The sequence below is a fragment of the Hevea brasiliensis genome, chromosome 2 (genome assembly GCF_030052815.1).
Source record: "Hevea brasiliensis isolate MT/VB/25A 57/8 chromosome 2, ASM3005281v1, whole genome shotgun sequence".
NCBI classification, from domain to species: domain Eukaryota; kingdom Viridiplantae; phylum Streptophyta; class Magnoliopsida; order Malpighiales; family Euphorbiaceae; genus Hevea; species Hevea brasiliensis.
This window is the reverse complement of record NC_079494.1, coordinates 101,733,557-101,757,884: the sequence shown is the minus strand read 5'-3', so window position 1 is coordinate 101,757,884 and position 24,328 is coordinate 101,733,557. Positions and strand designations below refer to the sequence as shown.

Genomic DNA, 24,328 nt, shown 5'->3' with positions numbered 1-24,328 from the left:
ATTAAATCCTTAATCATTTTTCTTCTCCAATTTTTGGAACAGATTGGTTTGAAAACTGTGGACTGTCTGGTATTTCAGGGCTGCACACTACACTTGAAGTCAACAAGTGGTAAAGAGAACAAGTGAGGCTAGAAAGAACCAAGAAAAAAAAATCATTGCACCTTTATCCTTTCATATAGGTATAAAGTTAATGTAGGAAATTCGGATACTCATGGATGATAATTCATATTCTATATATAACTAGGATGGCCATGTTTGCATCTGCATGATCTAATTGAATTTCAATAGAATGAATTTGGAAAATATATAATCGAGTTTGAAGTAAATTTAAGTTTAAAAAATAATATTTATATCGGATTTAGATCGAATTCAAGTTTTACATGTTGAGTATTTATTACTTGAATCTGTTTATATAAATAAATAATTAAATATAAAATATATATTTTTATAATAATATTTATAAATATTTTTACATATTATATAATAAATAAAATTTAAATATTTTATAATATTATTAAATTTTAAAATATAAATTATTACTAAAAATTTTTATATATAAATTATTAATTAAAAATTTTTAAAATAAAATGAATTCAAATATTTTTTAAAAAATAATAATTGAGTTTGGAAGAATGATTTGAAGATAAATTTTAATCGAATTTGTAACAAATTCGAATAAAAATATCCTTTCTGATGCATTTTTCCTTCTCAGTGGCTATTCATGGAATCAAAGTTCCATCCCGTGTGGAAAGGCGGAGGACCTCGATTTGAGCCAGGGGCTTGCTAGTGACCTTATCCAAATAGAGGGCAGGAATGAACCGAGTCCCACGTTAGAAAGGGAGGAGAAAGTGAAGGTTCTTATAAGTGACAAGTCTTTTAATCTGGATAGCGCGCTTTTGGGCCTCAAAGAAGGGTCTAAGGGATAAAACTGTAAGGTCTAGTGGGTTAAAGCAGACAATATTATCCAGTGGGCCGGAATGGGCATTACAGAATCAAAACCCAACCCTTTGGTATTTTAATGTCAAATCCTTTCTAAAAATAAAGTCAAATCCTAAAAAAGCAATATGGTTCATTGATATTTTAATATAATGGTAAAAATAATATTATTTAAGAGTATATTTTAGACTTCAAATAACACTAAATACAATTTCCTCTCTAATGCTAAAAAAATTAGTTTGTAATTAAAGTAAAAAATGCTACTTAATTGTCTATTTAATTTAATATTGATTGTTGAGTTGTTGATCACTTTAGGCTTAAAAAAACTCATGTGAAATTAATAAATTTTAATTTAGTAATACTGAAATATATTCTTTTTTAAATTATGAAAATTTAAATTCGAATTTTTGTCATAACTAATTACTAGTTCAATTTGAAGGGTCCTGTAAATTATATTTAAAATTTTTAAAATTTTAATATTAAATTAATGGATTCATATTATTTTATATTTATGTAGACATGATTTATTATGCTTCTACTAAAAACTAAATTCAAAAATAGATTTATATAATTTGAAATGGCTATGTCAAATGTATTAGGAATTGATTATTAACAGATTTGAAATTGAAATTAAAAATGGGTTGTTTCAGTTTTAAAAAGTTAAGTTGGTATTGTTAAATTTAGTGTTGATATTAGAAAATGATTTTTATTGATTTCTAATTCCTTAATTTAGCAATTGATTGTTTCGATTTTAAAAATTAGATACTATTATTGAATTTAGAGTTGATATTAGAAACAGATGATTGTCGGTTTCTAATTTATGATTTAAAAATCAACTATTTTGATTTCAAAAGTTAAGGTGATATTATTAAATTTGAAGTTCATATTAGAAACTAATGCTAGTCAGTTTCTAATTTCTTAATTTAGAAATCGATTGTTTCGATTTCAAAATTAAGGTGATATTATTAAATTTGGAGTTCATTTTAGAAACCATACATGTCAGTTTCTAATTTCTTGATTTAGAAATTGATTGTTTTATTTTCAAAAATTAAGGTGGTATTAAATTTATGTAATTTTAATCTTTTCTATCATTATCAAATAACAACAACTTATTCATTGAAAATTAAATTTTAATTTTTTAAAAATCTCAACTCTTTTTTTTTTTAATTTAAGGATTACATAAATGTGATGCATAGTTCACGTTTAGATAAATGTAAGAGATCCAAATCTAAGACAATGTTTGCAACTTTGCATAATGTTTTGCCAACATATTCAATTTGAGAATTCATAGTGAATGAGGTTTGAATTTATAATTTCATAAATGTAAATATAATCATAAATTAAAGTTCATTAAAACTGTACACTGCCAAACGAGGACCAAGTGAATTGCAACTGTTAGCCAGCAAATTAATGCCGACTGCCCATATATATTTTTGTATGTTACTTGATAAGTTTGGATTCCTCAGAAACAAGAGAGGATGGAATTTAATGTTGTGTGAAATGTGTGTTTGGCACGTGGGAATGCATTTAATCATGCTCAAAATGCTTGGATTCCAATGAAATGAAATTTTCCTTCATAATAAAGAATTGGTTCGACATTTTTTTCAGGCAGGATGTGGGTGTTCATTTATTACGTAATTAATTATGACTCAAAATTTTAGTAAAATTTAAATAAATTTTTTTTAAAATTTGAATAGGAGAAATATTTTTAATATAGAATAAAATTTTTTTATAGTGTTATTTTTAAATTGAGTTCGATTCTTAATTAGATTAAAATTGAAGTGACTAACACTATAGGTAGTATTGTGAAAATGTTATTTGACTTTGTTAACTGCTGAGGAATAACTTTCAGCTCAAGAGAGAGGTTTTTTTCCATTAAGAAGAGTGACACTTGCCTATTGCAGTCTCATTTAGAGATAGAGATTTCGGTGTAAGGTGGAAAAGGACATAGTTCAAGGGGAAGGAGATATTATTCATTGTAATTAAAAACACTTTTGTAGTGTGGCAGTTAAAGTAGCAAGAGGACATTAAAAGGGACTAACTAATGCTATGAGTAATTTTTATAGGAGTTTATCTAGGTGTAATTGGGTTGATGAGTAAGTAGTTTTGAATTTATTAAAGATAGTGAAAGATGGTATACTTATTATATAATTTATATTAAGAGGTTAAATCACATAAATATTAATATTTTGTATATTTACTTTATTTTTCTCTCTATATATATATATATATATATATATATAATGGCCATAAATAATCAAAATTTTGACTTTTGAAAATGCTCAACTTTCCAATTGTGTCAATGGGTTTGAAACCCATAAAAGGCTATAATTGACAAACGGTGAGTGAGACCTAACTCATCCAAAATTACCAAAAATGATTGCTCTGCTTTACCCTATGCTATTGACAATAATTATTCTAAACTTGCCTATGCCATGAGAAAAGCCAAAGTTTACACAATTGGTCAAAAAGGTTAAATCCTATTCTCCTAGTGGATTTGACCATTATAAGTTATGAGCCTTTTCTACTTCCATTCATCACTTTATTTGGAAAACTATAAAATATTATTTAGATTACTACATCATGCCTAACTAGGTATAAAATTTGGCTATCAGGAAAAAATAATAACAAAAACATACTTGATAAAAAAAATCTTGTTAATTAACAACAAGTTGATTCAACAAGAAATAATTCATAACACTTAATTTGGGAGTCCAAATTTCTTACTATAATGGTAATCAAGTTATGGTTCTATTTACATAGATACACTAAATTTCAACCTCCCTTTTTACTTTTTTTATTTAACAAAAAAAAATCATTCAATTAACAAAATAGTTTTGTAATATCTATAATTAATAATAGCCTAATTGCATGAAAAATACTAAACTTTATGCAAATTCACAATTATATTTATATCCAATTCTTTTAATTGTGTATGAGATTGTATTCAAAGGACTAAATTAAATTCAAAAAAATTAATGATAAATTATGATATAATCCCTGAAGTTTATTTGATTAACAAAATAATATATTATTTTAAATTTTATATTTAAATATTTTTTATTTATTATATAAATATAGTTATTAAATAAACTATATCTTACATTTATTTTTAATTGAAATTTTATAAAAAAAAATACTTTTATTGATTGAAATTAACATAATTATTTTGAATCAAACGAAATAAATCCCTGTATTAAAAAATAAAATATAAATACTTTACAAACTTCTTTTGCCACAATTAATTTTCATTTGTATATATTAAACTTTTTTTTAAACAAAACCTAACGAATCAATTCAATTTGAAATCAAAATTAATTTTGAATTGAACTAAATCAGTCTATTTAATTTTGTTTAAAATCAAATTTTTTAAAAAAAATAAAAAAAAAATAATCATTGATTTTATCAAAATTGGAATCAAATCAAAATTAAAAAAATTAAGGACTTTGTAGTTCAGATCAAGAATCAGTCCACCTCTAGTTGAACTCATTGCAATTTATAAGGTATTAACTTATTTTATTGTATTGCCAGCTACTTTTCTAAATATGGATATGGAAGATGTTTGTTCCCACAGCAATTATTGCAAATGTGGCTTTGGTTTTGACACTTCTCTATTACTATTATTCTAATTTAGATTTTAGGTTTGAGGTCTCCACTTACAACTTGTTTTGATAGGGTAAGAGAACAAAAAGGGAAAGAACGAAATAATTACCTTCCAAGCCTCTTATAGTTGTTTTGGAGAGAGATTTGTATTTTTAAATTTTATTTTTGGATACATTATTTGTTTGGTTTGATTATAAAAATAATTAAGTTACTTTTAATCAATAAAAAATATATTTTAATATAAAATTTCAGTTAAAACTAAATATGAAATATATTTTATATAATAAATAAATAATATTTAATTATAAAGTTTAAAATAATAGATTATTTTGTTAATTAAATAAAATTTTAAGCATTATATTATAATTTGGCGTTAACTTTTCTTAATTCAATTTAGTCTTTTGGATAACCAATGTTAAAGGTTTGGTTTTTTTCACACAATTAAAAGAATAGGATATAATCGTAAATTTACATAAAGGTTTGATATTTTTGGACCAATTGACCTTAATAATATTAATAATGAAAAATCATAATCTATTTAAAAAAAAAAAATCACTTAAAACATTATTTTGGATCTTTTTGCATAACTCTCCGAATTATTTTAATGTTTCAATATCTTTTCGAGAAGAACTCTCTATCATAATTGTCATAACATTTCAAATGATCGTATTTATCCAGCAAAATAGATCAATAATAATAAAGAATCAATAAACGCAATTAAAAAAAAAATCAAAACAGTAATCACAAAGAAGAAAAATAATCACATAAAAATTCAACGCCATAAAAATAGAGAAATAAGAAAATCAAAATAATTCAATATAAGAAAACAAATAAAAATAATAATAATTTTTTCATTGAAAGAAAAATTTTGAATTCATTCAACATAAATAAAGAGAAGAAACAACAAAAAAGTTAGTTAATTTATAGCAGTAGCCTCTATCAAGAAACTGCTCAATCTAATAGTCTAAACTTATAGGTATAAGAATTTCAAAAATAGTTTTATATCTCTATTACACCCCGCACTCGAAAGACCACTTGACTTAAAGCATAAACAAACACAAGCCTATTTTATCTTATATTGAAATATTTATAATAAATGGGGGTGATCAAGATTTGAACGTTGAACATTTTAGTCTACAAAGTTCTAATATCATGTCAAGAAATAACTTAACTTAAAAGGTTAAACTCATCTTAACCTAAAAACTTAAACTTGTAGGTGAGAGTTTTGAGAATAATTTCATATCTTTGTTATCCAAAATTAAATTAGGGTTAGAATTAAAAACTTCAAACAAAAATATATGACAGACGGATTGTAAAGAAAAACTATTACCAAAAAACAGAGAAACGTTCTCAACGATCAACCCAAAGGAATTGTGGTGTGGTTTTATATTCTCAATGCATATGGAGAGATGATCTTCAACCTTCCCACTAATACCTTACACCATTTCACTATCTACAATACTTATCTAAACAGTTACAGCTTTTGTCATCCACATCAATATCATCAGATAATATAAGATGACTTATAAATTATTAAATTTTGGAGAGAGTATTGATTAAATTATACTTTAATTTATTTTTAATTCGAACCTATATAAGTGATTAAATTATTTTACACATTAAAATAATTAGTCAAATCAATATTGCAACGCAACCATTTATATTTACCTTTTAACTTTTTGCTTATTCTCAATGTGGGACTTAAATTCCCAACACTCCTTCTCTCAAGTGCAACCACATAATTATCACTTGACAATTAGTTAGTATTAACCTAATATGGGTCAAATTATACAGTCTTATGGGCGGTTAAAACCCATAACTCATGATGAGCTTTAATACTATATTAAATTTTGCAAGAAGTGTTAGTTAAATTACATTTTAATTCATTTTTAATTTAGGCTTATATAAGTAATTAAATTACTTTACACATCAAAATGACTAGTCAAGTCAATGTTGCAATCCAATCACTTATATTCACCTTTTTAACTTTTTATTTATTCTTGATGTGGGACTTAAATTGCCAACATAAATTAATCTTTAAAGTATCGTAAAAATTAGTGTTCAGTGTATTTACTTTTTATAAGAAATAATTTAATTCTTAAGATTTTATTTCATTAATAGAATAATCTATCTATCAAAATTGCAATTAATTTAAAAACAATTACGTATTTCAAATTTTATTTTGTTAACAAAATGATTATCATTTAAATTTATTTTAAGTATTTGTTTATTTTATTTTTAAATAATTATGTATCTTTTACAAATATAATTTATAAGAAAATATAATTATCTAAATATAAAATATTATTTAGATATTTAATTAAAATTTTGTAATATATAAAAAGCATTCTTTATCAATATAAAATTATTTATATAGATATAAATAATCATTTTTTAAATAAAAATAATTATTTACTAATAATATTAATAAATATAAAATGAAGAATTTAATTTCAATTTGCATATCTGTATAAATAAACGAGAAAAAATAAATTAAATTATAATTTCTAAAAATATTTACTTATTTATTATAAATAAATTAAGTTATATTTATAAAACTTGCAAATAAATTATAATTTTTAAATGATTTATGCATGATTATGTATATTTTTAAAATAAATTATATTAAATTGTATAAAAATATTTTTTCCTATATAGCTTTCCTTGAAAAATAATGTTAAAAAAATTTTATAATCATTTATTTATTGAAAAATGTAGCTACAAACCAAATTATTATTATTATTATTATTATTATTATTATTATTATTATTATTATTATTATTATTATTATTATGAAAGCATAGACCACAATATAAAAACTTTAGAATTTTAAAAAAATATTGTTAGTTTATTAATTATTTTGAATTATTTAGAAAATTAAACATATTATTTAAAAATTAGAAAAGCATATTATCTTATAAGTAACTATTTTTTAATGTTTTATATTTAAATAATTAAAAAATTATATTTAATATAATTATTTAATTATAACTATTCTAAGACTTTATATTTAAAAATAATTTGTTACTTAAATATAAAATTTATATTGAAGAATTGTTTTGTTAATAAAATAAAATTTGAGAGACATAGTTATTTTAAAGTATTTTAGATCAACAATAATTTAGCTGGATGGACCATTGTTTGATTTATATATTCCATATGGTGTGGGGTTTCAATTTTGATTCAAGATTTATCTAAAAATTGAGATGGAATTGAAATTTTGACAAGTTCTAATTTAATTCTTCATTATTTTGATTTCGATTTTGTACTATTTTCAGTTTTTCAATTTTAATTCAGTTTTTTATTTTTGAAATATTTTGTGCAATTATTTTATTAAAAAATATACTTAAATTAGCTTTAAATTTTAATGTGAGTTATTAATAAATAATATATTATATAATATATATTTTAACTATTTTTAAATTATATGATTTTTAACTATAAGTACATGCATAATTTAAGATTAAGAATATTATATAATATAATAAGGCACATATCTTATAATATACATTTTAATAATTTATTAATTATGTAATATTTAACTATAAATTATAAATATATAATTAATGAATTCAATGATACATTTATAATTAAAAATTATAAGAAAATTTAATATATTAATAGCTAAAATTATTAAGAAAATATAGAGAAAAGAAATATAATATTAGTTTATATTTAATTTATAATTATATACATTTATAAAAATATATATAATTATATTGAATTATATAATTTCATAATTATATATTATATATAATGATTTTCTTTCTAAAAAAATATAATTTTATTAAAAGTATAAAATACGTTTAAAAAAAATCTTATAAAATATATGTATAAATTTAATTTTAATTCAATTTTAATAAAATTTCGATTCTATTCTTAATAAAAAAAAATAAAATTAAATCAAAATATCCAAACAAATTTAATTTAATATACAATTCTTCAATTAAATTTAAGATTAATAACGGTGGACAACTCTAACATCCCATATGGATTGTTGAGGTGGAGAATTTTGAAAAATCTATTTGGTATACACTTAAATTGATCTCTCTTTCTGCTCTTCTTTCTTCTGCTTTTGGAGCACTTAAGAAAATAGATTAATAAAAAATATCTTTTTAAGGAAGTTATTTTTTATTTTCTAAACTTTAAAAATTTTATTAAAATGTAAAATACTTGTACATATATAATATAAATTTATATTACTAATGCATATACTATTAGTTTAACATTATAAACAAACAATGTCAACGCAAAATATTTTTATGGAAAATTTTTTTTAGAAATTTTTTTTATAGAAAATATTTTACATGTACAAATTATTTTTACAAAATAAATAGAGTTTTAATCACTAAATTATTATAGTAAAAAAAAAAAAATTTAAAAGCTCAATTGCAATATGATGAATATATGCTTCATAATACAATAAGTGAAGAACTTAGATTCTAATATCTCATTTCCTTTGAAAAGAGAAAAATTTGGTGCTTATTGTCCTAATGTCTCTCTGTCACTTTGTGTTTGTCGTTGGTGATAAACAAGATTTAAAAAGCCCATGACTTGAATTCCCCCAAAGAAGGGATTGGAATTTGGATCTTTTCTAGGCCGAAATTATTTCAACTCACGAGCCCAAAGATGTCTCTGTGCAATTGCTAGTCATGGACCAATCCTGCAATCTTCAATTCTTGGTTTGGAATTTGCCCCAATTTAACCCATTCATTTATTTCTCTTCCAACAGAATCAAATCTTTCCTTAATAATATGACACAAAAATATTATGGAAATGAAACACACTTAAAACAAAGTTTGAGTGGACTAGGAATTTTTTTTTTTTTTTAGAGTTTTAGATTGGACGAGCAAAAATCAATTGTAATAAAAACAAAAAATTCGATCGAATCATTTTATTTCAATTTTTTTTATTTTATTTTGATTTTTTGATTTGATTTCGATTGGTTTAATTTGATTACAATTTTAAAAAATTCAGTTTTCATTTCTATTAGTTTCATTAAAAACTGAAACCAAATCAATCGTTTCATTTAATTTATAATTATATTTTTTAATTTTTTTTATACTTTTGTGGAATATTAACATGCATAATTTATATTAGGTCAAAAAAAGTATAGAAATTATAAACCAAATCAAATTGAATATTTTTTTATTTGATTCAATCTCTAATTTAATTTAGTTAAATTATTTTTAATTTATTTTTTTAATTAATTTAATTCGAAACTAAACCGATCGTAAGGCTTTATGTGAAAGGGTGTAAATAGAAAATACCTACCCATAAGAGGAGTTTTCACTCTCATTATATTTTAATATTTATGTATAAAATAGTGATACAAGTATTAGAACCCTATATAAATACAATGGGCCGTATACAAAACTAGCTATATATTAAGAGAATGGTATAATAAACACAAATAAATATATTTTAATATGCTTAAAAGTGATAATTATTTAATTTAAGGTAATATTAAACATTAAAAAATTATGATTACTTTATTCAAATAGAAACATGCTTAAAAATTAATGGGTCAATTTCATAAAATAAAATTATACATGAAAATTTTATATACATAGTGGGGCAATTCAATTAGTGAGGTAATTAAGCTAATTGAGTGAGATAATTCAAGATTTATTAAAAAAATTATAAAGGATGAGTGGATCAACGGGGCAAAATCTATCAGTAAATGCATGCATATTAAAGCAAGTGGAAATAATTATAAAAATATTTACAATCTTATAATATAGGAAAAATTACCATTTAAAAGTGAAAGAAATATAAAAAATACAGTAGAAATAAGTTAAAAAATAGAAAAAAAAAGTGATAGTAATACATTTATTTTATAAGCAAGCATAGAATTCGTTTGATAAATTTTTTTAATTAATTATTATATATTTAGTGTTAAAACTCGTATAATTAAAATTTTTATTGTTAATTTATAAAAAAATTATAATAAATTTTATCATTATCATAAAAAAAATTATTTACGTTATCATCACTTTAAATTATATAAATGTGTAAAATTTTAAAGTTTAAAAAAATTTATATTATTTTTTTATTAAAAAATTATTTTATTACAATTCATAAATTTAAAAATATGTGTTGAAATTTATAGAAAAACAAGAACTGAAATCCTATGTGCCCCTTATTTAAAAAAAAAATAATAATAATTCTATGTGCCCACAGGAGATGAAAATTTGGCAAAAAATTTAGAAATTAAACAACATTGGAATCTACGAGTAAGCAACCAAAAACTACAGCTTCTAACTGAAATATACTGTTTGATGATCTTCGTATCGTCATCATCATGATGATGTGAATAATTAATCGCCGTAAATCACGCCTGATATGACCAATCATGGTCTCCATTTGCTGCTAATGTGGTTCTCATTTCCACGTCGTCATCGCCGAAACCCTGCTCCAAAAATATCTATCGATCGTCATCGTTTTGCAAATGTTTCTGGAGGTTTGAACCGGCCAGGAATTCAACCAGTCATCATAGTGGAAATTAATATAGAAGATTCTGGTTCATGGCCATGAAATGAATGCAGACTCTTTATCTTTATCTTCAATCATGAAATTTGATGGCTGCAACGCTAGAGTCTGCCATTCCGAATATTCCCTTTCTTTTTTCGTCTAATTTTGAATAACTGTGAAAATTGAATTTATAAGTTTTCTCCTCTTGTAATTAATAAAATAATTATTAATGACATTAATCTTGTTATTCTTTAAATGTGTTTAAAAGGTATTATAAAATAATTAAATATTATTAATAAAAAATAATTTAATTAATCTTCCTTCACCTTTAAAACATAGAAATGAAAAAAATTCAAATTCAAGTTTCTTTAATTACCTATCACTATAAAAGTTGATAAGTTGGAATTAAAAAAAAAAAGAAAAAAAAAACACTTAAGAGCAAATTTCACTCAACCATTATAAAAGGTTGACATCCAATTAAGTTTAACAAACACAATAAGGAAGGAGGGCACTTCTCAATCCATATATATTAACTCGGGTTCCTCAACCTGAATAATTTTAGCCAAACTACGAGTTGGTGCATTGCCCACACGGACAAAAGACCAACGACAATTCCTAAGTCGAGAACCGCAGGCATAGCAGTCATCGAGAGCAACCCCTAAGCTCGTTGAAAGACGAACACCATCCTAAAGATTACCCACAATTAGCTTGCAATCTCATCCAGTGATCACAAGCCAAAACCCCAAATGAAGCACGACCATAACCTAGAGGCGCCATTGCCTCAAATATGTTGTGTGATGTTCTACATTTATATTTATGTTATGTGATAATAAGAGAAAGTCCTGAGATATATTAGACATATATCAATCATTAGTGTTAGCGGGAGAGTTCAAACATTTTCTTTAAACGGTTCATTGTATATTTACTTTATTAAATAAAATTTAAAAATTATGATTCATAATAATAGTAGTAAATTTAAATTTTATTTATTATAATAATAAAAAATTTTAAGAAGTTTGTATATTTATTTTTTGTTCAATAGAAATTTTCTTTTACATTTTTAGATATATATTTTCAAATAAGCAATTATATGATAAAAACGAGAAAAAATTTAGCAAATGACCAAATTAATAATATTCCCAAAACAAATTATTAATAGAGGACAGAAATTTAAAGCATAAGCAACTTCTACAAGTACATAGAGCAATGATGCCTCTTGGGACTAAGTCCATGGCTTACTGAGCTTCTAGGACAAAAGTTTCTGGTTTCTAAATTCTAATCATTTTCATACAGCAATCCACGTGTCTCAAAGCCATGTGTTGATTTTGCTATATAATAATTTGAATAATAGAAAATTTTATGACTCTGACACTGTTATCATGGGATCTGTATGTGGTCTTAAGGAAATTCTGATATTGACAATTATTGAAGAAAATATTTTTTAGAGATTTTATTTATTTTACTTGTATTTATGAATATATTTATAATTGTTCTTCTAAACTCTGTACATCTTCATTTTTTGCAATAAGAATAACTTTTCAATTTAGACAATGGATTGGATTGAATTGAAAATGACTTGTATACAAGAATAATATAAATCAATCTATAAAATGTTATGATTATTTGTGAATTATTATTTTAAACTACATTTAATGTAGTTAAGGGAGATGGAATTGTGGTAAGGTCGGTATGGTTAATTCTATGTTTAGACTATTGTTGAATATCTATTAAGGGGAGAAACTCTAATTTTTTTTTCTATTTATTTTCTATTTAAGTTCTTTCCTCGGGTTTTCAAGACATAGTTATTAAATTAAGATTGAATTTTCTGATTAAACTGATGAATCAACTCTTAAACTAGTTCGAGTTTATAATTGAATAAGATAATAAAGCGATTTAGTATGATATAGTCAATCCAGCGATTAAACCAGTGAACAGGTTTGACTTAGTTAACCTGACCGGTTTAATTATTTAATATAATTTTTTTTTTAGTATTATACAGAATTGAATTCAAAATCTCATAAAAAAATCTTTAAAATCAAAATTAATTAAGCTAGCTTGATAGTTATGTATTTTTTATTTCAAGATATTTATTTAAAACATTTATTTTTTAATATATACTTAATATTTTATAAATATTAAAAAGAGAATTATATATTTATATAAATTTTTATGATTATATTACTTGAATAGTTTTATATAAAATTTAAAAACACTATTAAAATTTATTAAATATAACTTAGTATATGTTAAAATTTCATGTTAAAATTTCATTTAAATAATTAAAATTTAATTAATTATATTTATTAATTTATTTATATTAATAGTTGTTATATTTAATTAATTTTTAATTAAATTATATATATTTAATTAATTTTTAATTAAATTATATATTTAATTAATTTGTAATAACCTATTGATTAAACTATTGATCCACTTGTTGAACTATTAACTTATTCACTCGATTTCTTTATTGGGTCAACTTTCGAGTCGGGTTTAATAATACTGTTACAAAAAGACCAATATAATAAAATTGTATCGTAGACAGATCCACAAATAGTCGGCTAAATGCTTTCAATCATGTTTATGTATTTTTATTTTAAATAAAATGGATGGGAATCATATGTAATGTATTATGGATAAATGGCAGGTTATATTCGTCTATTTATTTGGAATATGGACTAGAATATCCGCTTATTATGTAAGAAAGTGGAAGGTGATGCGACAACTATTGTCATATAAGGGCTTACTGTTCCACTCTAATGTGTTGGAAAATTTTAGGGTTTGTATTGTGCACCCCATTTGGTTATTTTTTTAAAGGAAAAATTATAAAAAAGTATCTTGTGGTTTCACTCATTTTTATTTCAAAGTCTGTGGTTTACTTTGTGATAAAATGGTACTCTGAGATTCGCACTATTAGCAAATGATGATTTTTCATATTCTCTCGGTTAAAAGATGCTAACATGGAACAGAGACGTGCTGACATGGAAAAAAAAATCTGCTGACATGAAATTAGAAAAAAAAAAGTGAAAATTATAAAAAAAGTATCATGTGGTTCTACTTATTTTCACTTTAGGATCTATAGTTCATTTTGTGACTAAGTGGTATATTGAAGTTTGCATCATTAGCAAACCAAGTGAATTATTTAATTCCCTAAAATAATCAAAACTTAATATATTTCACTTTTGGAATACCGTGAAAAAATTTATGCATGTTTTTTTTTGAAAAGCTCAATTTTCTAGTTTAAGTATTCTATGATGCGTAAGTCTCTAGGCCCAAAGAATTTGACACGACGTCTAAAAGTGCTATAAAGTTCAATGGCAACTTCAGCCACAAACTCTTTAAGGTAGTGTTAATGGAAGTTTGTACCCAGAGTGAAGAAAGGTATCGGCCGCCTCATAAAAGGGAGGAATAAGTGGCTAGCCAGCCAAAAGCACCAATTCAATCTAGCTTATCTAATGACAAAACTATTGCTCCTATCTAAATTCTCAGTAATACTAATCTAATAACTCAACCAAGAGTTTATGCTATATCAATCATCCTTGATTGTGATTCTAAAAGTGAAGATGAAAACTCCATGTTCAAAAATTTATTGATAGTGATTTCGAAAATCAGAGTTTTCATGCAAAATTCCACATCAACATACCTCACTTACGAAATTACTATGTTTAAAGTGAATAAAATCTATTTCTTGCATGAAATATCTTAGCAGTGTGTGAATTATTTTTTTTATTAAAAATAATTAAAAATACTATTTTAATGCCAAGGCAACGAAAATTGATAGTGTTAGACAAAATGTTATATTTGCTAGTAAAGTGTTACTACTGAGTACTAATTTGTTACAAAGTAAATCCCAAACCCTAAAGTGGAAATAAGCGAAACCATATGGTACTTTTTTATAATTTTCACTTTTTTTAATTCCACATTAGCATATTTCTTTTTCACTTTATCATCTTTCTATTCTATGTCAGCATCTTTTAATGGAGAGAGGACGGAAAGTTGTCCTTTGCTAATGATGTGAATCTCATAGTACCATTTTATTACAAAGTAAATTACAAACCTTGAAATAAAAAATGAGTGAAATCACAAGATACTTTTTCCTAATAATTTCCCCTTTTTTTTTTAAGTTGAAATATTTACTTTTAACATTTATTTGATTAGATTATGTTTTGATAATATTTAACGGTATTATTCAATATGTGGTATTGGATTAAGCTATTAAAGGCTTAACACAGATGTTAGTGGCCTTAAACCTACCAAAATCTTAGTACTAGTCTAACTTTAGAAATAGATTGTGACACAAAGATTTAGTTACCATCTATGATCTTCGTCTTTGAGTTACCTGACATCAATGATAGCTAGTTGATCTTGAGGTTGTAATGAGATTAAGGATTGCCTTTTTCTTAGGTATTATCGAAATCAATAGATTCAACTTGTTTCTTTCTACTTAATTTCTCTTATTTCACTTTCTTTTTTTTTTCTTTCTCTTTCTAAATCTATTTTTATAAGTCATAGAAAGGAAAAAAAAAAAAAAAGTTAGATACAAAAGAGGGGAAGGGAAAGTTTTAGTCATAGAAAGAAATTAACCATGGAAGGGAGAGTAGGAGACAAGAATGAGAGGAAGAAGGGGAGGGAATGATAGGGAGAAGAGAGAGAAAATTTTCTGATGGGAAATTTTTTATTATAAGACTCCATTTACTTCATATAAAATATTCTTTTGTAAAATATTTTTCTTATATTTTTTAGTTTTTAAAATATTTAAGAAAATGAGTTAGTAAAAAATACTTTCCTGATCAAAGGGAAATTAAATTATTTTTTAAATTTTAATAATTCGATTAAAATATAAAAATACTTATAAATGCATGATATAAATATATATTCAATTACTTTAATATTATAATTAAATAATAAAAAATATTTTAATGAAAAATATTTTCTTAAAAAATAATTTTAGTAAAAAATATTTTTCATATATAAGTTATTTATCAAGAAATAAACGAAGCAAAATATTTAAAAATTTTACTTTAGATGAAATATAAAACTTTGAATTAATAAAAATCTAATTGGGCATCGCCACAAGTATTTTGCCAGATTTTTCACTGGAATAAGGTAAAAGTGATTTTAATATTCATTAAATTGATATTTGAGAGTTTTGTGATATAAATTAAAATTGATAGATGAAAATATTACAAATAAAATTAAACCTTCATTCCACTAGTGCAAATGGCAAAATTCAAAATTCTATTATTTTAAATTTATTCTAAATATGTAAATTTTATTACCAAATCATTTGAATTAAAATTTTTCAATAAAATTGAATGAAATTTTTACATAAAAAATCATTTCAAACGATGTAATAAGTTATTCCTTCTTAGGTACGCTGCCATCAAACTCAACAGGTGAAAACAACACAAATATTTTTTTTTATTTTATTTAATGTTTGATAAGAACATATTTGGAATAATAATTATTCATAATTGGAAAAGAATTGGTAGCTTGAAAATTTGATCTGAAATTATTCAAAGACTTGTATGGTAACTAACCACTAAGCTAATGACCGCATTATTTTCTCAACACAAATTATTGAGGATGGGTAATTAACCAATCAAAATAAATTAATTAATTCATAAGCAACTTCAACATATAATGATGCTTGTGGGCACACAGTCCATGGCCTACCGAGTACTGAGCTTCCAGGACTAAAATTCATGGTTTCTACTTTCTAAGTTCTAATAATTTGCATAGAGCAATCCACGCGTAGCCATGTGTTGATTTTGCCAAATTCTAGTCAACTTGGACTCTACTTAACCAAGATCATCTAAAATCTAGCCAATTGTCCTCATACGTCCCCATTTTTTTGTTCTCTAGCGAAATCATTTTTTCTCATTTCTTTTTCTTAATTATCTCTTCTTATTTATGGGTTACTTATGGATTATCTCTTCTGGAATAACTAATTTATGGGTTATTTTTTTTATCAAAATACTCAAAATTTTTAAAAATTTTAAGTTTATTTATTTATTTTCACAATTAAAATTCCAGCTAAAAGGATGGTTTTTTTATTTTTTTATTAATAAAATTTAAATAGGCCGATTACCTATAAAAAAGTAAAATCTTATCTTTGATAATTTTATCTAATTTTTTCAATTTTAACAGCATCGATCAAAACTTTATGATATACAAAAATTTTATCCAAAATTTTCAAATTTTAAAGAATTTATTGCAATTTTTTTTTTTTTGACATATTCTTTTACTTCATAAATTTTTTTTGACTAATTTAACTTTCCTAATACCATTAACTACTTTCAAACTTTATTTTAATATACATCAAAATTTTTAGTCATTTAATTAAATAGTATGATTTTAATTATACGTTCTCTCTTCTCAATGTCACCAAATTTTATTACTATTTAATATTCAATAATTATCAAAATGAAATTATGAAAGACTTGATAAATTTATTAATGTTAAATTTTCAATTATAACTATAATCAAGTCAAAAAATATAGTTTAAAATTTGATTAAAGAAAATTAAATAAGATTTTAATAATTTTTAGAAATTTAACTAATTTTATTAGATTAAAAGGATTTAATAAAATTATTAAAATGTGATAAGGTTTTATTTATTTATTTTTATTGATAGGAGAATTTAAATCATGATGCTAATGCATAAATAGCTCGAAGTTACTGGCTAGATGACGGCTTTATAATTCTAGCTAAAATTGATTATCGATGTGCTGAACTTCTCCGGCCGACCTAAAGCCTATCTAGTATCTAATATAACATAATTTATTGTCTGTTAGCTTCCAATGGCTAACTAATTAATTAGGTCAAGAATTGTGTGGCTACTTACAATAAAAAAAAAAAAAAGAAAGGAAAATAGGACCAATTCCTATCAACGCATTACTCGTGGCATGCATATAGTATAGTGTCAACCAAATAAAAAATGAAACGAACAGTAGAGGAAGTGTCAAATATAGCAGCAACTAGCAAGCAAATTGACAAATTCTTAGCAGAGACTTTTCTACTGCTGCTTTCTGTCTTTGTTTTGAACTCTGCAGTTCATGAAGTAACTTGTAACAACACCAGCCACATATAGGAAAATGTCATTTTTAATTGCATTTCAATTATCATTAAAAAAAAATGGGATTTTCGGGAGAAATGAATTATTTTTTTTATTTATATCTGATCTTTTATAAATTTAAAATATTTAAGATATAAAATAAAATTTTATTTATTAAATATATGAGTCCTATATATTAATATATTATATTTATAATGAATCAAATGTAAAAAAAAAAATTCATGTGTTTTTTTTTCATAATTATAGCAAACAATAAAAAAAATTTAGAAGAATAATTCAGTAAGAGATTTTCAGTCTAAAAAATAGAAAATAATAAGATAATATATGTATAATTAATATTAATATTTTATCATTCATAAAATTTGGCTCTATTTATTTTTTATTTATTATTTAAAAAAAAAAAAAGAAGACAAAAAAAGTCATGCTTTGAGATTCCAAGCAAGAGGTGAAAATGCCGCCACATTAGGTGAACACCAACGACAATAACACGTTTTAAAGAGAGTATAGCGTTTTTTATGATGAAAATATTTTGTTCAGTCAAGCACGTTTCGTGTCTCAATGTCAATCTCAATGGGAGCCAATTAAGCCATATTATGCATAATGGAAAAATTAAATAAAAATTATTCATTAATTAGCAAATTAATTTGCTTTTCTACATTTTTTTGGAATTCTAAAATTAGACTATAGAAAATGAGAACTTTTCCCTTTTTTTTCTACAAATTTCAAATCTGGATAATTTTTTTATTTTAAATATATGATTTTTTATATTTAAATTGAAAATAATATTTACATAAAATTATTTTAATAATAATAATTTAAAATTTAAATTTCTAATCTTATAAATAAAATTTACCAAAAAATCAATTTCACATCGTTTATCCAATCATTTGTTAATATAATGTTATTTTGCCAAATATATATATATATATATATATATATTTCTCGGTCTCCATCAGTCGACGAGATCCTTTGAGTGAGTAAGTTGAATTCTAGGGCCTAAAATCATAATGGTAAGTAGGTCTTAATTATAATATTTATCCCAATCCATTGACGTAAACTTAATATCCCATTCATGCTTTGTAACCGATAATTGATTAATTAATTAATTAACTAATAGGGTCCCCCCAATGTGGTTCTGTCTTATAGGGTAGTCGTTATCATAAACTATGTGATTTGTGATTTTCATGGAAGTCATTAACTAAGTCATTTATTTTGCAGAAAATAAAATTTTCCAACAAAATATGTTTCTTATGAAAACTATTTTTCCTTATTAGATTGCAAATTTGAATATCATAATTTTCTTTTTATAATTGAGTATGAAAAATTATTATAAAATATAAATAAATATGCAATCAGAAAGAATTTTAGATAGACTCAATTTATTATGTATTTGTAGGTTAAACCAATCAAATCACTATACATCATTTATATTTATTTATAATTATGTAAATATATGTGTTGAGAATATTCAAATGTTAGAATTTTCACATCGAAAAGATATGGGATGAGTAAAAAATATATAAGTGAGAATGACGCATTCACTTATTTTCTTAAGGTTTTAGGTTAAATATAATGTTAAATTTATAAATATATTATTTCACAAAGCTCATAAAAAAAATTCTCTCCAGACTTCTTAAACTCACAAAATCTCTACAAAGTGATACAAGAGATGATGGGTCAGTGTAATTAACAACAATGTTAGACTAAATCTACCTAAAAATTTCTCATATAATTACCAACAATAAGAAAACCAATAGGTATATAATTATAGTTCTCTTAATATATCCCTTTCCATTTTGTAAATTTGTAAAATCTAAGAAACATTATGTTCTTAAACTATTTTAATTTTTTTATAATTCATAAAATTGAAAGTCATTTTCTTTAAAAATAAGAAATATTATCATTTGAGTAGAAAAAAAAAAGTTTTCTATTGACTTTTCTTTTAAAAAAAAAAAAGTGACTCAAATATTGAAAAAAAAAGTGGAAAATGTGGCATCTATTTTTCTTGTTCTTTTTCACTTTCATTAAGCTCATTATTTAAATATTTGTTTAGTCTATTCACTTTTATCAATTAACACATTAGTAGCTTAAAAAAAAAATAGTGGTGGGTTATAGTCTTCTAAATTCTAACATCCCTTTTTGTTTTTAAAGAAAAAAAAAATGCCAGAGAGATACATTTTCAAAGTTTTTTTCTAATGTTAAATTTAGGATACATGTTTTATAAAGCATTTGTATTAATTCAAAATAATATTTGATAATTTTTTTTAAATAAATTATTTAACTAAAATATATTTAAACTTATAAAATATATCCCAACTTATAAGATACAATAAGTTGAGAGAGTATTTCGATTTAAATTTTTTAATTTGTGTGAAATTTATTAGTTTTATAATAAAAATTGTTATAAAAAGAGTTGCTAACTCATCAATTATTCATTTTATTTAAACTAATTTTTTATTTTTTAAAATTTGGAAATATTCAAATCATTTTGCTAAGTAATTAAATTTAATCTTATAATATCAAATTATCATAACTCTATTTTACTACTAATTAAAGTTGGTTTGTACATTTTAATTGTTTTATAAGTTTAGTTTGTTAGTTTAAAATAAAATCAGATTACCATCCTCTTTGGTTCTATTATTTATATAGTTTAGGGTTTCTTTAATTCTATTATTTATAGCTTAGGGTTAAACCATCATTTTGGTAAATTATATAGATGGTCACGAAACCTTAATTTAGGGATAAATAATAGTAAGATACCCAAACTTTAATTTTAACACAAAATTTCTTAATTTTTAACTTAAGTAAAATGAAACCTTTATAACTTTCAATAATCGGTTACAAGATTGTTTTTGCTAATGTGACACTTATCAAATTAAAAAGAAAAAATTATATTTTCTCTCCATTAATTTGACACTTATATGAAAAAAAATAATTAATTAAAAATAATATTTTATGATTATTTTTTCTCTAGTTTCTCTCTCTTTTTGTACCCATAGCCTCGATCCAATTTGCACAAATGACACTTCAGTAACCCAAAATTTGTTTACTCAAAACTACTAATCCATGAAAATAATTTTTATTTTGATAATCTAAAAATTGGCTACTAAAAGTCACATAGAGTTACATGGAGTTTTACGTTATTTAAATTAAAGATAAGATGGATTTGAACATATTGAAGTTTATATATCTTATTATTACATAACCCTAAATTGAGGTATCCTAAATTTAGGTACCTGCATAATTTACTCTATTTTTTTGTTTATTATTAGCAATGCGCATATTATATTGCTTTATAAATAGTATTGACAATGCATGTATTAATTTAGGGTTTCTTTATTTTATTTTTAGAATTTCTTTTTTATAGATATAGAAAAATATTCCAATGATTAGAAAAAAAGTATAACAGAGAAGGAAAAATCAACATATTATGTAACATACACTATTTCTTGACGTCTAAATTTCTATAGTAAATGGAATATTCTAGCGAATTTGAAGATTCCACTGATAAGGAAATAGTGGTAAAAGTGTATATGTATGTATATATATATGCGTGTGTGTGTGTGTGTGTGTGTGTGTGTGTGTGTGTGTGATGTGTTCCAAATGTATTCAAAATTAAAATGTTTTAATAGTTTTGATCAAAAAAAAGTTTTAAGTGTGTTTTGGGCAGAAAGAACTTCGACAACCGAAGGATAGATTTTCAGCAACCAAAGTCCTTTTTATTGTTCAAATCCCTTTTGAGTAGAATGGACTCTAACAGTCATAACTAAGACTTCCGGCAACCAAAAATCCCTTGACAATGAGGGTATAAAAAGGGACCAAGGTTTATTTTTTGTCAAAAGAAACTTGTTTCTTCCTTTTCCCCTTTTCTCTCAACTACTACAGTATGCAAGGAGGTCTTTGAGGAGATTTCCTTGACTTTTCAAGGATTTGAAGGTGGATTCTTCCATTTAGAAGTTGGGGGAACGGATTCAAGCTTTAGGTCTTTGGTTCTCTCACTTCCAAGCTCCAAGAAAAGAAGTAACTTTCTTTTCTTCTTGATCTAATAGGAAGATCCAAGCATGTTGATGAGGAATTTGGTTTTTATAACTTCAATTTTATGTGAAGTTGTGGCTAAGATGATTTTGGGAAATTTATGCATGTTAAGGTTAGGGTTTTATGATTTTATGTTGAAATTACATGCTTTATTGTTAGTTTAGTTATGTTCAAATATTATGGGCCTTAAATGGCTAGTTTCCCTTAATGGATTTGAGGGAATCCTTATTTATGTTATGTTAGTTTTGGGGAAAGCCTAGGTTGTGTTTGCATGGATAATATATGTTAAAATTGAGCATAATTTCAAGTTGTTTTAGGCCCTAGAGACATATTTATATGTTTGGGTTGTGTTTTGAAACTTTGGGATGAGTTTTGAGGTTTTTGGGAGAAGGGTTCTGTAGGTTTTCAATTTGAGAATTTTAGAAATGCTCAGGTTCGACAGCCGAAGGATGTAGTTTCTCAGGGAATTTAAAAAATTTCTTGATTCAACAGCTGAAGTTGGTTCTGCCAGGCTTATTCTCCCTTGTCTTCTAAGGTTCAAAAACATTATTTTGTAGTTCCCAAGGGCTTAGAATAAGATGTTTAATATGTATATAGAGTTTTAGAATCTAGTATAACCCTTCAAGGTCTGATATTATAGGATCGGACTTGAGGAACTCGGAAAGTTAAGGATCCAAGGAGAGCTTCAGTTGAAGTTAGGTGGTTGATAGCTACCAAAGGTGAGTACTCTAACCTTAATAAATGTAAAATCTTAAAATGAATTTATGATTATCCACATACATCATTTCATTGTTTACTAGGGTGTATGTATCTAGAGCACGAATATGTTGCATTTTTGCATAATCATTATTGATGCATGATGGATTTTAGATGACCCACTGGTTCTCCCTATATTATATATATGTTATGTTTATGATGTCATCATGCATGATCTATGGGGGTAAGACCAGGTGAAACCTAATAAGCCCTTGGCATACTGCTTTTAAGCAAAAGTCCTGAGTAGCCTTTGTATGAGCTGGACACATTAGATACATTAAGCGAAAGTCCTAAGAAACCTCTGTATGATTCAGGTACATTGGATTTGGTGAATCACTGTTGATAAGTCCATTTTATGTGGAATATTTTTTATGTAAAAATTCATTTGGATGATGCATTGCATATGTATAAAATGAATGATACAATAAAATTATGTTTGTTAGTTTATTCACTGAGCTTGTGTGAGCTCACCCCTTTCCCCTAACTCAAGATGCAGGTGTGCAGGAGCAGAAGAGTCTTAGGAGTTTGAGCAGTAGGAGTAGCTGTAGAGTGTTTACATTTATATTATATGTTTGGGGGACATGTGATATGTAAAGAAATAGTTACTATGTTGGTATTCAAGTTATGATAGATGTTGTATCTTAAGTATGAGTGATGTAATTATGAAAGGTTGAAATCTAAGTTAACTCTTTGTGTGAAAATGTATGTATGAACTAATTGTATTTTGGTGATTTATGTATGTAGAGGTTCAAATTCTAAGCCAATTTTATGTTCATTATGAATGATAAAACTAAAGTGTAATAGTTTAGAGTATGCTTGGAATGTGAGATACATGGATATGTTTATATTTAATAGGTTTTTAGGCTTGTTATGAGTTCCAGTAGACTTGATCCCTAGCGCCGGTAACAGCTCCGATTTGGATCGTTACATATTATATTTTTGCATAAATAAAACTAACCACTTATATAAAATAATAATACAAAAAAAAATTTAGAAGATCCGATAATATTGATAGAACATGTAGATTACCCAATAGGCGGGTTGTGCACTTCATTTTTCAACTTCATAGTATTTTTTGGAGTCCCATTAGATAATCTTAAAATTTAGATCTTCCATTCAATGAAAAATCTGCACCTTGTAGAAAATACTCTTCTCTAAAAAAAATATCGCAATGACAAAAATACATAAAAACTCCACTAAGGAGAGAAAATATCACAAAAATTTAAGATATATTTAAGAATTTATTCACTTAAAATCTATTAATAATGGTAGATTTGAGAATATATATCTAAAATTTGTTTCAAACGAATAAGAATCTTAAAATTATTAGAAAAAAAAAAAAGAGGGCATGGATGGAGCCATGTGTTGGATGGTGGGTAAAACGTTTTAAAATATTTATATTTAATAAATTTAAACATATTCAACACTTTATCTTGGACATTTATT

General features: G+C 24.2%; 1 long non-coding RNA gene across 1 annotated transcript; it reads left to right on the top strand.

Annotated features, from left to right (window-relative positions):
• The first annotated feature begins 21,830 nt into the window (after positions 1-21,830).
• LOC131170596 (uncharacterized) lies at positions 21,831-23,734 on the top strand. Its single transcript, XR_009141391.1, has 2 exons — positions 21,831-22,238; positions 23,373-23,734. It is a non-coding gene; the product is annotated as an uncharacterized LOC131170596 (long non-coding RNA).
• Positions 23,735-24,328: the final 594 nt, after the last annotated feature.